Below are 15,661 nucleotides of genomic sequence, written 5' to 3'. Positions count from 1 at the left end.
TTTAAATGAGCGAGGAGGCTGAATTAAACACTTCACTGTGCTGAGTTCAGGGCAGGCAGGGTGCACCCGCCGAGCTAAAGATAGCGATAGAGGAGGCTCGTCTCTTGCTGGGATAATACTGAATTGATACATCCCAATCCCATTCCCATTCCCAGGCTCGTGCTCACGAGTAGATGGAAGGGGGAGAAATCTGAGGAGGGAGAGCTGGGGACTACATGCACGTGAAGGGCTGCTGAAGGAGCAGAGAGATCTCCTCCTCCTCTGGGGCTCTCGCAAATTTTAACAGTTGTCGGATTCATTTCAAAAGAGATAAATCACAACAGAGAACACACATCCAGCACAGGTTTTCTTTTCCATTAAAAAAATCTAGACACGGGTTGTGGCACCAATTCCAGGGCATATGAACAGGCAGAGAATCCTTTTATTTCGGTCTTGCCTGTCCTTGATGTTTTTAAGTGCCATTTTGGCTGATGCTGTCACGGCTCCTGAGCAGCCTCTCCAGCGCTGGGCGAGCACAGGGCACCTTGGCTGCAGTAATGCCTCAGCCTCAGCGAGATACATTAGTCAGGGGCAGAACTTACTGAGGCGGCAGCGTTCAAGGCCAGGTTGGATGGAGCTTGGAGCAGCCTGGTCTAGTGGGAAGTGTCTCTGCCTGTGGCAGGAGGGTTGGAACTAGATGATCTCTAAGGTCCCTTCCAACCCAAACCATTCTATGATTCTATGATATGTGACTTCTGTGCTAAAAATTGAGATGGCTAAAAATTAACTTGAGTACGAAAACTCACACCTCTAAGGTCTCTCTCGCACAGCCAGTAGTCATATCCTGGTGGATGGATAACAGTATCCAGGGCATGCTGAAGGATCAGGCCCCGCTACTTCACCAGAGCTAAGGCATGAACGTGACCCAGAACCATCCTCTACTGAGATAATGAAAAGGCAGGATGTACAAACAGCTCTTGTTTTCTGTTAATAAGTGCTTTCTTACTCTATCTTATCATTTTCTCTCACATGATGGCTAGCTGACTGTTTGCATTTCATTTCAGCTTTGGGAATGCTTTGTACGGTCCAAGTAATACAAGTAAACTGGAGCACACCCCTCTTTGCTCAGTGACAGGACAGCTATGTATGTTTATGAAGCAAAATCAAAAAGGAGGAAATGTAAACAAGATGTCCCTCTTTGAAGAGCTCCTCGGGATACAGAGCGTTCTGTCAACGGCTGTGTAAGGAAGTACCGCAGCCATAGAGTCTTGCGTGCTGCTCATACCACAAAAAAGCAACTTTGTTAATCCCAGTAAGATTAGCCTGTTTTCTTTCAAGCAAAAAGCCACAAGTGCCACCCACCCTACCTACCGCTGCCTGGTCTCACAATAACAGACTGATTTCTTTGCTTCCAGACAGGTCACTAACTGGTGGAGAGGGGGTAGGTAGGTGGATGTAGTCTTAGGAAGAGTGCAGAATTTGTTCTTATTAACCCTACAGAGAAGGATTGGTGTAAGGCTGGGGTTTGGCAGCCTGATGTATGCACAATCTGGGGTTGGACAAATCACTCCCCTGGCTCATGCCTCACCGTTCCCCCCTGTATGGCCAAGAATGAGGACAGTTCCTCCAACTGCACCATGCTGCCCTGTCCCCAGCAAGGCAGGTGGCACCCAGGGAGCTCCAGCATGCTCTAGTTACATCCTCAGATAACACATCTTCTCCAAATGAAACCAGAATTGTGTTCCTTGTCTGCGCACACCTGAACAAACCAACGGGCAAAAACATTACTCAGAACAGAGCAAATTAAAAAAAGAAATTTCTCTATCCTATTTGACTCCCGCTTTCTTTGAGCAATGTTACTATAAAAACACAGGTTAAGGAGCAGGCAGGAGAAGGAGAGCAGGCTTCTCGGCTGTAAGTGAGGGATTTAATGGGGCCCAGGCAGTGCCAGCTTTTCTGGATGCTGAGACAAGCCTCTCCTTATTTCCAGAGCTGGGCGAGACAGAGCGGCAGAGCCTGGTGAATCTGTCATGGCTGTCGGGAGGTGACAGCCGTGTGCTCCCTCTTCAGCAAGCTGCTTCCTCTTTGTCAGGTGTGATTTGAGTGCAACACACCACCAGGCACCCGTTCAGCCCTTGTTACAGGTGCCTTTGCTTGGCCAGAGCAAGGCTCGGCCACTGTCAGAAGATATAAGGGACGATGCTGAGGCTGGCCATGGCTGGCTGCTTTTGGCTGCTCCACTCAAGGAAGCAAAGCTCGGTGGCAAACAGGAGACCCCTCAGGAGGGAGAGACCCTGCAGATTTCCCATGGGTGGAGGAACTCGGGAAGCTGTGGAGCCCTTCTGCGCCAAGACGTGCCACAGCAAAAGGCTGCTGAGCAGCCCGCTCTCCTGGGACAGCTCTTCAGGATGGTGACAGCTCTGCAGAGCAATGTGCCGCGGCCCCAAAATCGTGCCGTGCCAAGTCATGACCCGATTGGCAGATGATGGGAGTCAAGCCACAGTCCCCCGAGTACACACCAGATGCTTAGACTGCAAAACCGCTGCTTTGGTTAAGCTGCCTACGCTTTCTATTCTGTGATGTACTTTGAGCTAAAAAGGCTCTCCTTGGATAATCCCAGCATTTTAGAGCTTTACTGCCAGAAGTGCTCTCTAAGGGCACTGTTCGGAGAAGTGTCACATACAGACTCACAAAAGGCAGAGATGGAGAAGATGGAGAAACCTGTACGGGGTTGCTCCCATGAGGACATTTTAGTCCAAGGCAGAGGAATTACTGTAACGAGAGAATCTCACAGCACATCAATGCTCCTTAACCAACAATGAAAAGCCTGGGAAGACGAGGTGATCAAGAACTTTGTGATATGTGCCCGTTAGCAGACAGGTCCTTCTAGAGACGGCCTGGAGAGCGTTCTTATTAAAAGCCAACTGGATGAGTGACATTCAAAAAATAGAAGATCCGTGTGTCACTTCTCACCAGCCTCCCCCTGGCTCAGTTCTGACAATTACAGCTTAACTACCAGGGTTAAGTTGAAGCCTTCCACAATGTCAGCATATAAGATAGAGAGGGACACTGTCAACCTCTTGGGGTATTGAAATCTCATTTATGAGAAGGGAAGGCATTCCCTGTCAGCTCTCTCTTTCAGATCTGAAAGAACTCAGTCAAAGTAGTTACACAAAGGAAAAACGTGGTGGGTGTTTTTCACAGTAGCCTTTACCTCTGGTCTTTCATTCACATGGCTGGCTGCTGTGAGAGGAGCCTACTCAGAGGCTCTCTGGGCTAAAACTGTTTTGCCATTTGACTAAAGGAGAAGGGTGCCTTCCCCACAAGCCTCCTCCTGATGAACTCCATTAGAAGTTTCCCAAGGGAGCCTGAGCAGAGCTGTCACCACGCCACCCACAAGCCTGGCCGCTCCATGCCCGAGGACAACACCTGCCCCCTAGGTACAGACTGAACTGGCAGTGCCACCACCTGTGAAATCACATCCCTGCACATGCAGCGAGGTGCTGCTTCACCGCCTTCCTTTGATGTGCTCCCTGAAGCTGCCACTTGGCACTAAGAGAGAACTGGGAGCTTACCTTTAACCTAAGGTGCCTACTCATAGGCACGAGATGCCTCTCAGTGTCATTCAGCATTAAAGCGCTGTTGAGGCACAGCCAATACCTCTCAATAGGAAGATGAAAGATAGGTAAGAAAGTGGTCTGCAAGATTCTGCAGCCTGGAGGTGAAATGCCCTTCTCATGCTACTGAAGAGGCTAAGAAAGTAGTCTAATAATTTGTAATGTACCAACCAACACCAAGCTATAGGTACCACTGGAAGATAGGGCACTATGGTGAGCATTGCTTCTGCAAGAAACTCTTAAAGGACAGGATGCTCCTGGTTTCTGGAGTGCTGCGGCTCTCTCATGTTTCAAACTCAAGAGCTGGTCTCTCCTTCCTCCACCAGACAGTTAAGGAGATAAAATAGTGCACCTGCAGTTGATTCATATTTACATCTGTGGAGTACAGAAACTTGCCTAAAAAAGTACAAGAGCTAAGCTGAGACGGTCAATAGCTGATTGCAGGAATCAGTGTCTTGGGACAAAAATCAATGGGTAAAATCCCAAGGTGTGACAACATTACTGCTCTGTTTATACATGGCCAGGTTCAGCAAGGGATAAACAGAAGAGACACCATTTTCCATGAAGAAGCCTGGGAGGGCAGAAAATGATGTAGAAAGCTATTAAACCTATTTCTAGCATTGCCAACTTGACTAAATTTTATGATGACATTTAGTTATGTTTGGAAAGGGAAGATGCTGTTTGTTTTGCTGTTTAATACCACTTTTTAAGACTTTCCCCTCCCCCCCGAATGTTTAAGTAGTTATAGAATCATAGAACCATAGAATGGTTTGGGTTGGGAAGGATCTTAAAGCTCATCCAGTTCCAACCCCTGCAGGGACACCTTCCACTAGAGCAGGTTGCTCCAAGCCCCTGTGTCCAGCCTGGCCTTGAGCACTGCCAGGGATGGGGCAGCCACAGCTTCTCTGGGCACCCTGTGCCAGCGCCTCAGCACCCTCACAGGGAAGAACTTCTTCCAAATATCTAATCTAAATTCTCTCTGTCAGCTTAAAGCTATTAAGTGAAGTACTAGAAGTCCAGAAAACCAGGATGCAGCCCTTCCCTTGCCCAGAATCCACAATCAGATCCTGAACATATCTATACAATGGGGATAACATTGCCAGCGTGGTGAGACACATGTGCAAAGTACTATTACTTCTTCCGTATCCATTTAATCACTTTCAGAGCAAAATTTGCCTTTAGACGCTTGTGCAAAGACCATGCCAAAAGCAATGGACGTGCACGTACACTTCCAAAAAAACAGGCTTTGGCTTCCTGAAGGGAAAGGTTTTGTTGTTGTTTGGTTTTCAGCAAAGGCCTCTTTCCAAGGGCACAGGGAACCACCCTTCTGCAAAACAACAAATTACGAGTGTTTCCCTCAACCACACATGCACTCTGTGGAAACTTCTGAGGATTCATTTGGGAAAGCAGGGAGGGATTGCACCAAGCTCTGGGAGGAAGGGTTTATTCCTTTTCCTCGTGTTTCTCACTGTTAAATGACTGTCCCTCCTAACCTCCCCGTAGCGTAGCTTCGGCTTTAGTTGTTTTCCACATGCGTCTCTGCTTGTGAGGGTCACTTGACTACCTCATTTCACAAAGCAAATCCCAGACTCCTCAGGCTGGTGTGGGACCCTAGGGGATGCGGCAGTAAGCAGTAACCCTCCATGAAGAAATGGTGCTTGTGATGAGGAATTTTCCTGCTGTGTCCACTTCCGACGCAAAGAAAGGGAAGGGGCAGCCGGCTGAGGGCGGGGAAGAACAAAGTTACACCTTCTGGGGCAGCAAAGCCACAGTAACCTTTTATTCAAATCTACAAGATGCTTCTTTATGCTGACTACTTTCCGTCCACACTCAACAGCTCCCTGTTAAACACATGGCCCATCCTTGCCCTCTCCTGCTTCCTGCTATTAGCCTGCAGCAGTGCATGGGGTGCTCCAGGATTCTCAGCTGCGACACGTTCCTTTATTTCAACAGAAACATCTGTTTTGAGGGATTTAACATGCAGGCAAGCATGTGGCCCTCTCCTTCACACCACCTCTGCACTGGCGTCTTTGCCACTGACCCCAGTGAAATTTGTACTGTACAAACAAGTCTAGAAAAAAGCCAACAATTTAAGACACCAGAGACCTCAACCAGAATGAAGATGGCAAATGACCCAGTAACGCACAACTATCGCTGTCACCACAGAGCCTTCGCTTTCAGCAGAAACACCTTTCAGAAAATCTCTGCCCGTGTCATTTTGATACACTGTGAAAACTGCTTAAGCCATTTTCTGATGCTCAGTATTTTTAAATCTTCTATACCAATGACTAGCACCTTTTTCTGTAGAAAATGTGGTTTCCCACAAGAGGCCATCTCAGAATTTCGGGTGCCAGGGGGAGGTGGGGAGCACAGGACAGCTCAAAGTCCTGATGCAGTACTGGGGTCATCTCTGACCTGCCCGATTTGAAATAGAAGTCTCGCTCATCATTCACACGTCTGCAGACATCCTTAATCACTGGCTGCAGCGTGGAGGCCTTTAAATAAGTCCACGTGTCAGCAGCCAGACCTGTGCAGCACTGTGGTCAGACCGAGGTTACTGCAGGGTTCAGCAGCCAGCGTGGTTATGAGAAACAAGCACCAGCATTTACTTACAGACCCACATACCCGCCGGCTGGATTTTATTTTCGGCCGCAGTGGGATCTTCCATCTCTACAGCCTTTGAAATAGGGATCTGTAACTTTATTTTGGGGGGGCAGTCTTCAAAATCATTTGTTACCAAATGTCATGCTCTGGAGTTTATTTCAACTACTGCTCCTTCACTGTGCTAGAATAATGAATAATAAATAACGGTGGCAGCAGCAGCGATAGCGGCAGCTGCAGAGAGACCGCCAAACCCAATCCATACTACAAAAGGAAACAAGTTATATCTATTTCTCTCCTTCTCCTTTAATTTCTTTTCCCATTTTTTACCATGGGTTCTGCTGTCATTATTGTCCACTTCATCTTTTGCTTCCCCTGCTTCTTTCTGCCAAGGAGCGTGGAGTTCTCTGTGAAGGCAGAGGATTTCACAACATCAGCCCTCCACTTATTTTAGGTACTGACCGTTACTGGAATATGTAATTAATCGTAACAACTGGGTAAGAAGAAGGTGCCCCTACCAACCGCTGCTCTTACTTTTCTGTGGATCTTGTGCCTTCTGGGCTCATCATGGACAGGGAAGACAAACGTCTGTTCAGATAAATGTTAGTCAGCATATCTACCCCACTGCACACCAATTTAGTTTATGATTCTTCCCTCTATCACCTCAGACGCTGCTGAACTGGAAAGCACAAGTAAAACAGTGCCTGAGGGATGAACACACATGATGCCATCGGATTCCTCCTCCCATAAGCGCTGGGTCTGTTCTCCAAAGTGCCTGGTCTGCTGACAAGTAGCTTTTCCTTGGCTAGTCACACAGGAAACCACCAACGTTGCATTGTGGTCTCTTCTGGCTGACTTCTCCGTTGCACCACGATAGGACCAAATAGCTCCTACCAAGCTAATAAAAAACCCCATGTACATGCACATTAGAGCTCCAACAGAGAATTACAGCCTGTGGAGGCAAGACAAAATACATAATAGGTCTGAAATCACTGGTGAAAGAGCCAAGAAAAGTGTAAGAAAGATGTATCTGTCTGTGATTAAAGGCTGCTCGAGCCCTGAAAACCAGCCATCTATCCGCTTGCTCCCTCTCCAAATTTGACTTAAAAAGTGAGTTTCAAGAGAATGGCTCAGCAGGGGCGTTAAGTGACTGAAATACTAAATCTGTGACTTTCATACAAGATGCAGGAACAGTCCTGTGTGATCCTCCAGGCTCACTGCCAGATCTTTCTTCCCTAAACCAGCCAGGATAAGGAACGCTACAAAGCTCGCATCTGGGAGGAAAATGCGTGATTCACTCTGACCACCAAATGGACACCGCTTGTGGCACTAAAAAGGCAACACACAATCTTGTTGGTTGGGAAAACAGCAACATTATTTCTTAACCATGGCCTCACAAAGTGCTTTCACAGATGGGCAGGACTTGAACGCAGAGTTTTACTTAAATACCGGGACTGGGTAAAAAGTTGCTTTTGAGACTTCTTTTCCCTGGAAAATTACCATTTCAACTGCATAACATACATCACAACAGGTTCCTGTTTTCAGGGGAAAAATTAGTAAGTTTTGCCAAATACTAGGGAAAAAAGTGCTTAGAAAACAGAACACTTCAGACAAACTTCCAATTTTCAGCAAAACACTTTCACATTTTTCAAGGAGAGTCACTAGTTTGTATGGAAAAAACCCTCTACACTCTCTCCAGCAGTACTCGACGCCAGGTTTTGTCCAGTGACGCTCCCTTAAAGGCAACCTTCTGACCAGAGTCAGATGGATGGCTTTGTTGATGGCTCAGCGTTTAACTCAATAGATCACTGTATACAAAACCAATCGAACAAATACCCCCGTGCAAACTAAACAGCATGTGCTGACCACTTCTAGAAGGTATGGCTTCTTTGCAATGGTTTGGAAAGGACTCCACACAAAATCAGGTGAGAATCACCATAAAATGGTTTGGGTTGGAAGGAACCTTAAAGCTCATCTAGTTCCAACTTCCTGCCATGGGCAGGGACACCTTCCACCACTAGACCAGGTTGTTCAAAGCCCCGTCCAACTTGGCCTTGAACACTGCCAGGGATGAGAACAAGAACAAAAACTAAAGTAGTTCAGAAACTGGCTCTTATGAAAGAGGAAAAAGACTTGCTGGGGGAAGAAGACTGGGAGGGCCGTCTGCTAGGATGTCCTGAAAAGTCTACCTAAGGTACCATCCAGATGGGCGTGTGCACCACTGATTTAAAATACATTTTAGCTATAGAGTCTCTCTCCACTGTTAAAATAAAGAAAACTTTTTTTTTGTCACTGGCCATGAGAAAGAACCAGATTTGTCCAAACTCAGTGCAGCCTAGTTGACCACAAGACAGTATAGAGCCTACAGCCCAGTGTAAAAGTAGGAACAGAGGGAGTTACTAGCTCTGTTGCTGTGCCAAGTCTCACCTGAGATTTGGAAGCTTCAGGGAGTTGGATTTCATGACAGTCTTCCACTTAAACATACAGAATTAGTCTGAAGGACCTGGAGGAAAGGAAACACCAGTCGCTTTCCAGACACATCAGGGGACCACGGTCCTACCTTTGCCATCACGTGCAGCTTTCTTTGCACATGAGGAAGGATCATAGAAAAGGTGGTTCCTTTTCTAGACACAGAACAGCATCATTTGTGAACTGTATGTTTTACAATGACAGTAGTCTGGAATCACGTTATGGTATTGATAATTTACCTCTGGAGGCCAACCGATGCAGGCAGTGAAAACCCTTTATGCTGCCCCTTGCTCTCCCACAAGTGTTTTTCTCTACAGACACACAGATGCGTGGAAAAATAAAGCAACAAAAGTGCTCCTAAACTGGAATTTTTTAACCACTGACCTAGAGGACTTGTCCAAGGGCACTCTCTTAATCAGATTTAGATTCCTGACAGGAAAATGCTCTAACTGTAATGTGCCTGTGCAGTAGAAATTATAAAGAATTCTAAAGACAGTCCTTCAAGCAGACAGTGAGAGACCTGGCAGTTCTCTCTGGCTGTGTAGCTCAGTGTGACTAACACGACCAAATGTCAACACAGGCTCCCTAAACCCTTGCCCAGACTAATCTAGCAGTAACCGTCCCTGGTGACAGGGAGTTTCTTAAATCAAAGTTGCAAGCAGCAACTTGATGGATGCGCTGCTCTAAGCGGTACGGAGCACAGCCTTGCAGGGCGAGCGGATAAACAGCCACGCGGCACTGATTAGATCTACCTGCTCTTCTCCCTCCCTGGATGCGGTGTCACAGTCAAGGTTCACAGCCCAGGAACATGCTGCAGAGCCTAAGCCTGTGCTGGCAGCGCTGTCCTCCTGCCTGAAGCACAGGGCTGTAAAAGCCACTTTGCTTCCTCATTTGCAGTGAGGCTCTGCTTTCCACGGCTAAACACCTACATCCCTTCCTCCCAGCTTTCCACGACGGGACACCCAAAACTGACAGGCATCTCTCTGCAAGTGGCACAGAGGGGAGCAGCTCTCAGCTGCCACTAGCTGCAACTGCCAGGGAGTGTTTGTCAGGGTGGCTGGTGGCAGACCTCTATATAACTGGAAGTGAATAGGGCTTCTGTGCGCCTTTCATGCCATTGTGTAGAACTGAAGTGCAGGACAATGAGAATGGAAACATTTTGCCTGTTGTTGACATCCAACTGCCTCCTGGAGGATACAGTCTCCACCAGACAGATGGCTAATTTCTTTAGCCTAGCCTCCTCCTACAGCACTCCAGTGTTAGTATGATGTTCTGCCCCTGGAGTGAAGCCCTAATTGCTGTCAAACGTTCAGAGACAAAAGTGGTGTCTACATATCATTCATGCAAGTGTTGTTACCAGGGTGTGAATTAAACAGCAGAAGCCACTTGTCAATTGACTCCACCGTGAGCCATTTTGCTCAAACGCTGGCTCGCATTTTAAAGGATCAAGGTTGACAATTCTTACTTCAGTGCACCAGAAGATGCAGCATCTTTCACTGAAGGGCCCTCAGCCACTCTGCCTCCGCTAGGCTTACAAAGGACGCGGGGTGCTCTTTCCCCTGATCATTCAGAAATCCTCCTACTGAAGAAAAACATTCATTTTCCTTTGTCCTCGCCAGCTAAAGCCAAGTGGCTGTTCAGCATGAAATGGGCGCTGAGCACAAAGCCAAGACGTAGAGTTCCTCATTTGTCTCGTTCACACATAAGACGTATTTTGGGAGCGACGAACTTCTTGCTTGCTGGAGATGTGGCTGCCATTGAACAGACAGGTAATACTAATGGCCAGACAGTGACAGTCAGCTATTGGTAGGCTGATTGGATGCACATTCATCTTCAAATTATGTTGTGTGACAGCACAGGCTGCTGAACACCATTTTAACATGCAGAGTAACTCCTCAGGAGGCTCTTCATTATGCATTCAGCGGGCTATTTTCAGACTAAACAGCATGTCAGTGGCTGTGTTTATCCCTTTCCACCTGGGCAGAGGAAACAGTTCAATGTCCCTCCAGGGAATTAATATATATTACAACCCACACGTCGATTCTCCTCTACAGACAGAAATGGCCAGACATATTACATGTTTCCAGAAAATATTGAAGTCCTGACAATGAGGGATTGCTAGGGTAGAAGAAAATGCGCTCCAGCAGAGATCCTCAGTTAAAAGGAAACCAAATTCCCCGGGATCAGCATGAAACACTCCCCGCTCTCCCTCTGCGCAGAGGTGTGCCACACCAACACAGACACAGGCACTCACAGTCTCTAACACAACCACTTCTGACAGGGGCATGCTTTTCCTGTGTCTAAAACCGTGTTGGGAGGCACAGAGCCCAGATCCCCCACAGCCGTGTGAGCTGCACCACATCAGTGTCTGCCTCGGGATGCTGCTGGCTGCTCCTGGGCTGAGCAGGCAGCATCCGCAATGAGGCTCAAGGGGGGCCTTCCCTCTCTCTCTGTCTCCTTCCCAGCGTGATTTACTTCCACTGGCTGCAAATACTTCATCTTGTGCCCTTTAACAAATTCTGCTGGTGGCTTCCTGGGAATGGATTCATGCCTCTGCCTGTAGCTCCGCAGCAATGACTGAAGAATGTCAAAATCAGTATTCTTCCTCTTTTTCTTCCCTTAGCCCACATAGCTTTAACAAAAAAATGGCACCTGCAAGAAGCTGATCTCCCCGTGCCTCGGTGACACCCGGGACATTTCCTGGACCTAGCAAGACCAACAGAGAGCAATAAAAATGTTACAGGGATGCCTGTGGTTTTCTTGGTAACAGAGCAGGGGTGGAGGAACCTGGCTGCAGGGGGTGAGGGTGGGGGACATGGGTGCCAGAGATGGCACAGAGAAGGGTGGGAAGAGAGGCAGGAGAGCAGTACTGGGGGCAGACCTCCTCCTTTGATAGCTCATGGCCTGGCACAGACCTGGAATAGCACAATACCATGGCCTGGCACAGACCTGGAATAGCAGAATACCATGGCCTGGCACAGACCAGGTACTTCAGGTACCTGCAGAAAGGCATAGGAGCCCTGAAGGTAAGACTCCAGGTCTCAGCCCACCTCAGGCTCAGCCCCCACGTCAGGCTCCTAGGAGGGATTCGAGCCAAGATGCTGACTCTTCCATTTATTTATTCCCAGAATTTAAAGTGGCTGCACTATAGTACTGAGCATTACCAAGTTTGGCAGAGTCCGGGCTGAGCAGAGTGTGATCCAAATGGAGCCGCTGCTAATTAAACACCTCTAATTAAACACAGAGACATGACCACTGGTTCTGGCAGTCCCAGAGCCGCAGACTGCTGAAAGCTCAGAGAGTCCCTTGAGGGAAAGCTCCACAGCCCTCTCCTGCCCTCATCCTCCTCCCAGGGCATGGGCTCACACCCGCCGTCCAGGACAGGCCGCCAGGTCCATGGACTCAGGCTAGTCACTGTCAGGTCCTTAATGTCCCCACGCACACCATTTCCAGCAGCGCGTGTGGGAGAGCATCAGGGGAGGAAGTTACATGTGTTCAGTGAGCAGCCCTGACACAGGAGATCGCAAGGTCACCGGTCCCCCTCTCCACCGGTAAAACCTAAACCGAATCTGAAGTGAAAGCCTGTTTATTAAAATTGACATTTCTATGGTGCCTGCCCAGCTGATTAGAAGTAACAGCTGTGAAGCCAGCAGTGAAGAGGCCTGATATCCCCAGAAGCTGCAAAAGCACTTTATATCCTGCTTCGTTACTGATTTAACAGCCACAGGATAAGATTTAGAGCCAAGTTTCTGCAGCCTGCAAGGGCCACGCTGCTCTGCGTAACCACCTGCAGTGCCAGCTGCGTGGCCCTGGCCAAGGGGACCTTTGTCACCAGCATCCCTGGTGCTGGGGATGCTCCCTGTGAGCACACATGGGTCCAGCAAGGGTCTGCTGGCTGCTGCAGAAGGCGGAGGTGATCCCTGGCAGCTCTGGGCTGGGCAGTGGTGGGTAGAGATGCTGCCCTTGGAAGCAGGGCTGTTCCTCCTAACAGTGATGGTAAAGCACATTCGGGAAGGCTTTCTGTGGCAGAGGAATATTGAATTCATTATACTGCAGGGAAAAACTGAGAGGTTAAAATAAAATGGCAGCAGGTGCATCTAATAAGATTACAAGGTCCCCTTGGGATGTACATGGAGAGCAGTTTCACTGTGTATTTTAAACCAGACTACACTGTTGAAATCAACAGGATTTTAGTTGCAAAAGGCAAGCTAATTGGGAATTCAATTCATGATTATTCAGGTATAAAGCATAACACAGCCAGAGATGTGCTCAAATAAAAACTGCTTGATCTAAGCTAAGAAGAACAAAGTGGATGTACCTCATGAGCAGAAATGTATGAGACCTGAGTGTGGAGATATGGGTGGAAGTATGCCTTACAGAGATTTCTGTACTGTCATTAAGAAGACATTCCAGTGAAAACAGAATGGAATATATTGTACTAAAATTGTACTATTTAGACTCTGAGGCTTTCTGCTTTAGAGGAGAGGCTAGAAGTGCCAGTGCATAACCCTGAACTAATCAAGCTGTTCCCAGATCTGTGGCATAGAATGACTTTATATAACGAACTGAAACAAACCTTAAACTTTATTTTAATATAGCTTTAAGAAATCTGTAATCTTGCAGTGTTGCATCTAAACAGTACGTGCACAGCTACCTTTCAGACATACTTATAAGGCAGAACTGACAGCCTGAACAGAGGAGATGTTCCAAAGAACCTACACAACCCTTCAAATAAATCTCTCAATTCCTATTTGAGCCAGTCAATCTGGCTCTCCAAGTGTCAGCTGGTAACACACACATCTGTCAGCATCCAAGTGCTGCAGTCACAGGGTAAGCTGTATTCACAGCTGGAAATTTAGCTTGGCAATTACTCACATTTAAGTAAAAGATAACCCTGGATTATGCGTTTCGCACAGCAGAGGTTAAAAACGAGACTGGGGTTTGGGTTAATGCCAGTACAGTGTTTCTGTCTGACCCCAGCCACATACAAGGTTGCCTTTAGTAATGTTTCCTCTCAATTCCACCTTCTGTGCTGTCCAGGAAAAATAAGGGAGGGCCCCCACTGCAACTGGGACTCATCTGCACAGCCTGCAGGTCCAAACGGAGTCAGCTTTTACTACCAAAACCCCTATTCTCTGTGAGCAGCTTCCAGCTCTGGCCTGGGAGCACATGCCTGCTCACCTTTATATCATTACATTAGCCTGCACGTTGACAACTGCTATTAATGTCTACACAGGAATCTAAGCACCCTGTGGGATCCTACCAGCGCTAGCAAATCTTTACCTCTAGGACTCAGGTTTAGAAAGCATCTCTCTATGTTTCACCTGCAAAGATGGCAGTAAGGTAGACATTTCAGCCAGCTAAATAGAAACAAATGTGTTTCTCAAACAAGCTGTTTTCCATTGCCTTCTAATGAGAAGTGACAACTTGCTCAAATCATCCAATGCAGAAACTTGTGTGCTTTCTACTCTACCGAAGTCCAAGAGTGAAATAGTACAACCTGCTCCTTTTAGCCAAAGCACGTCAGGGAATATTCAAGAGCAGCGATGCTGGCATGCTGGAGGAGAGGAGCAATGAACTCTTTTAGTAACCACAGCATAGTCACCGGCAGCCTGAGATCTTACCTGCACCCTTCCCCAAAGCAGCAGGATTCAGCTAGACTGAAACACCTGAACCCTGATATCTAGTTACAATGCGTAAGAAAAAGAGCTTAGCCTAATTTTAGATCTTGGGTAGAGTAAGAGGAGTGGAAATGAGAAAAAAAGATTTAGATGAGATGTTAGGAAGAAGTTCGCTGCTGTGAGGGTGGTGAGACACTGGAACAGGTTGCCCAGAGAAGCTGTGGCTGCCCCATCCCTGGCAGTGCTAGCTTAGCTTAGCTCTCTGGGAGGTAACAGGAATGCTGGCTTCAGCAACCAGGGTCTCATGGGGGAATTTGGTTCAATTCTCTGGACAGCTATCCTCTGAAGCAGCACCCCTGCATTCAGCAGATGTAACAAGTGAAGAAAGAAACAGCCAGCAGTTGGCCCTGGGGTTGCTCTTTGGAACTGCCAGAAGGAAAAGCTAGGCTCTTTCTCCAGGCCGTCTTTCTCTCCCCTCCAAATGAGGTCTCCTGTCTGGCTTTCCCTCCAGTGAAATCAGACCCATTCCCATGCCATCAGTCGGAGCAGTGAGGGGTGCAGCATGGCACTCACTGAGGCTACCTGAGGGGCTGGGTCAGGGAGAGGGCATGGCTCACCTTCCCCTTCCCGCCTGCAAGATCAATGAACCACTCTGCAGTGCGGGAGTGCAGCTCTCGAGATGACAGTCCTCACTGAGCGACGCAAGGGCTTCATCACCTCCTCTGGCAAGTGTTTCAGAACAGGAAATCATCCCTCCCCTATCACTCCACACGGGAACTGCCATTTTTTCCACCAAGTCAGCAGCTTCTTAGAACTGAGACCTGCTGTGAAGTAGGGTGGGGATGCAGATATTTTAACTCCATTTTATGATTCTTAACATCTTCACCTCAAAGGCAAGGTGCTTTTTAACTCTGGTTCATTTTTAAACAGCGGGAAATGTAGTTTAATATGTTTTTCAAAGGTGGTAAGAACAGAAAGGGAAAAATATAGGCTATTGGGAGAATAAATGGAATAGGAAACTGAATGTTGTATCTGCAAAACAGTATGTGCTTTTCATGCAGAGCTGATTAACATGAGCCAAAGGGTTTAAGAAAACAAGCAGCATGGTACTAGAGAGAGAGCAGGGTGCCATTGCTGATACAACAGTCTTTATCCCTAGCACTTCAAGTACCTTATTCTTCACCCTTGGTCCTTTGCATCTGCCTCCTTCCTAAAAATTAGGAGGACAACTCCCCACACTAACTGGCACTGACTGCAGCGGGCCAGGAGAGCTCGCTGAGCTCAGCCCTGCTGTGGAGGAAGGATGCTGAAACCCTCACGCTTCCCTGCAGCATGCAAGCCCACTCGTCTTCAGTTTGACAGTCAGCTCTCAAG

At 47.7% G+C, this 15,661-nt stretch overlaps 1 protein-coding gene across 4 annotated transcripts in view; it reads right to left on the bottom strand.

The window, feature by feature from the left end:
• The window catches only part of MAML3 (mastermind like transcriptional coactivator 3), a 290,322-nt gene that overhangs the window by 26,427 nt on the left and 248,234 nt on the right, over window positions 1–15,661 (bottom strand). The gene's annotated exons all lie outside the window — the stretch shown is intronic.

Source organism: Strigops habroptila, chromosome 7 (genome assembly GCF_004027225.2).
Source record: "Strigops habroptila isolate Jane chromosome 7, bStrHab1.2.pri, whole genome shotgun sequence".
NCBI lineage: Eukaryota > Metazoa > Chordata > Aves > Psittaciformes > Psittacidae > Strigops > Strigops habroptila.
The sequence above is the reverse complement of the archived record's forward strand: the minus strand, read 5'-3'. Positions and strand labels throughout refer to the sequence as shown.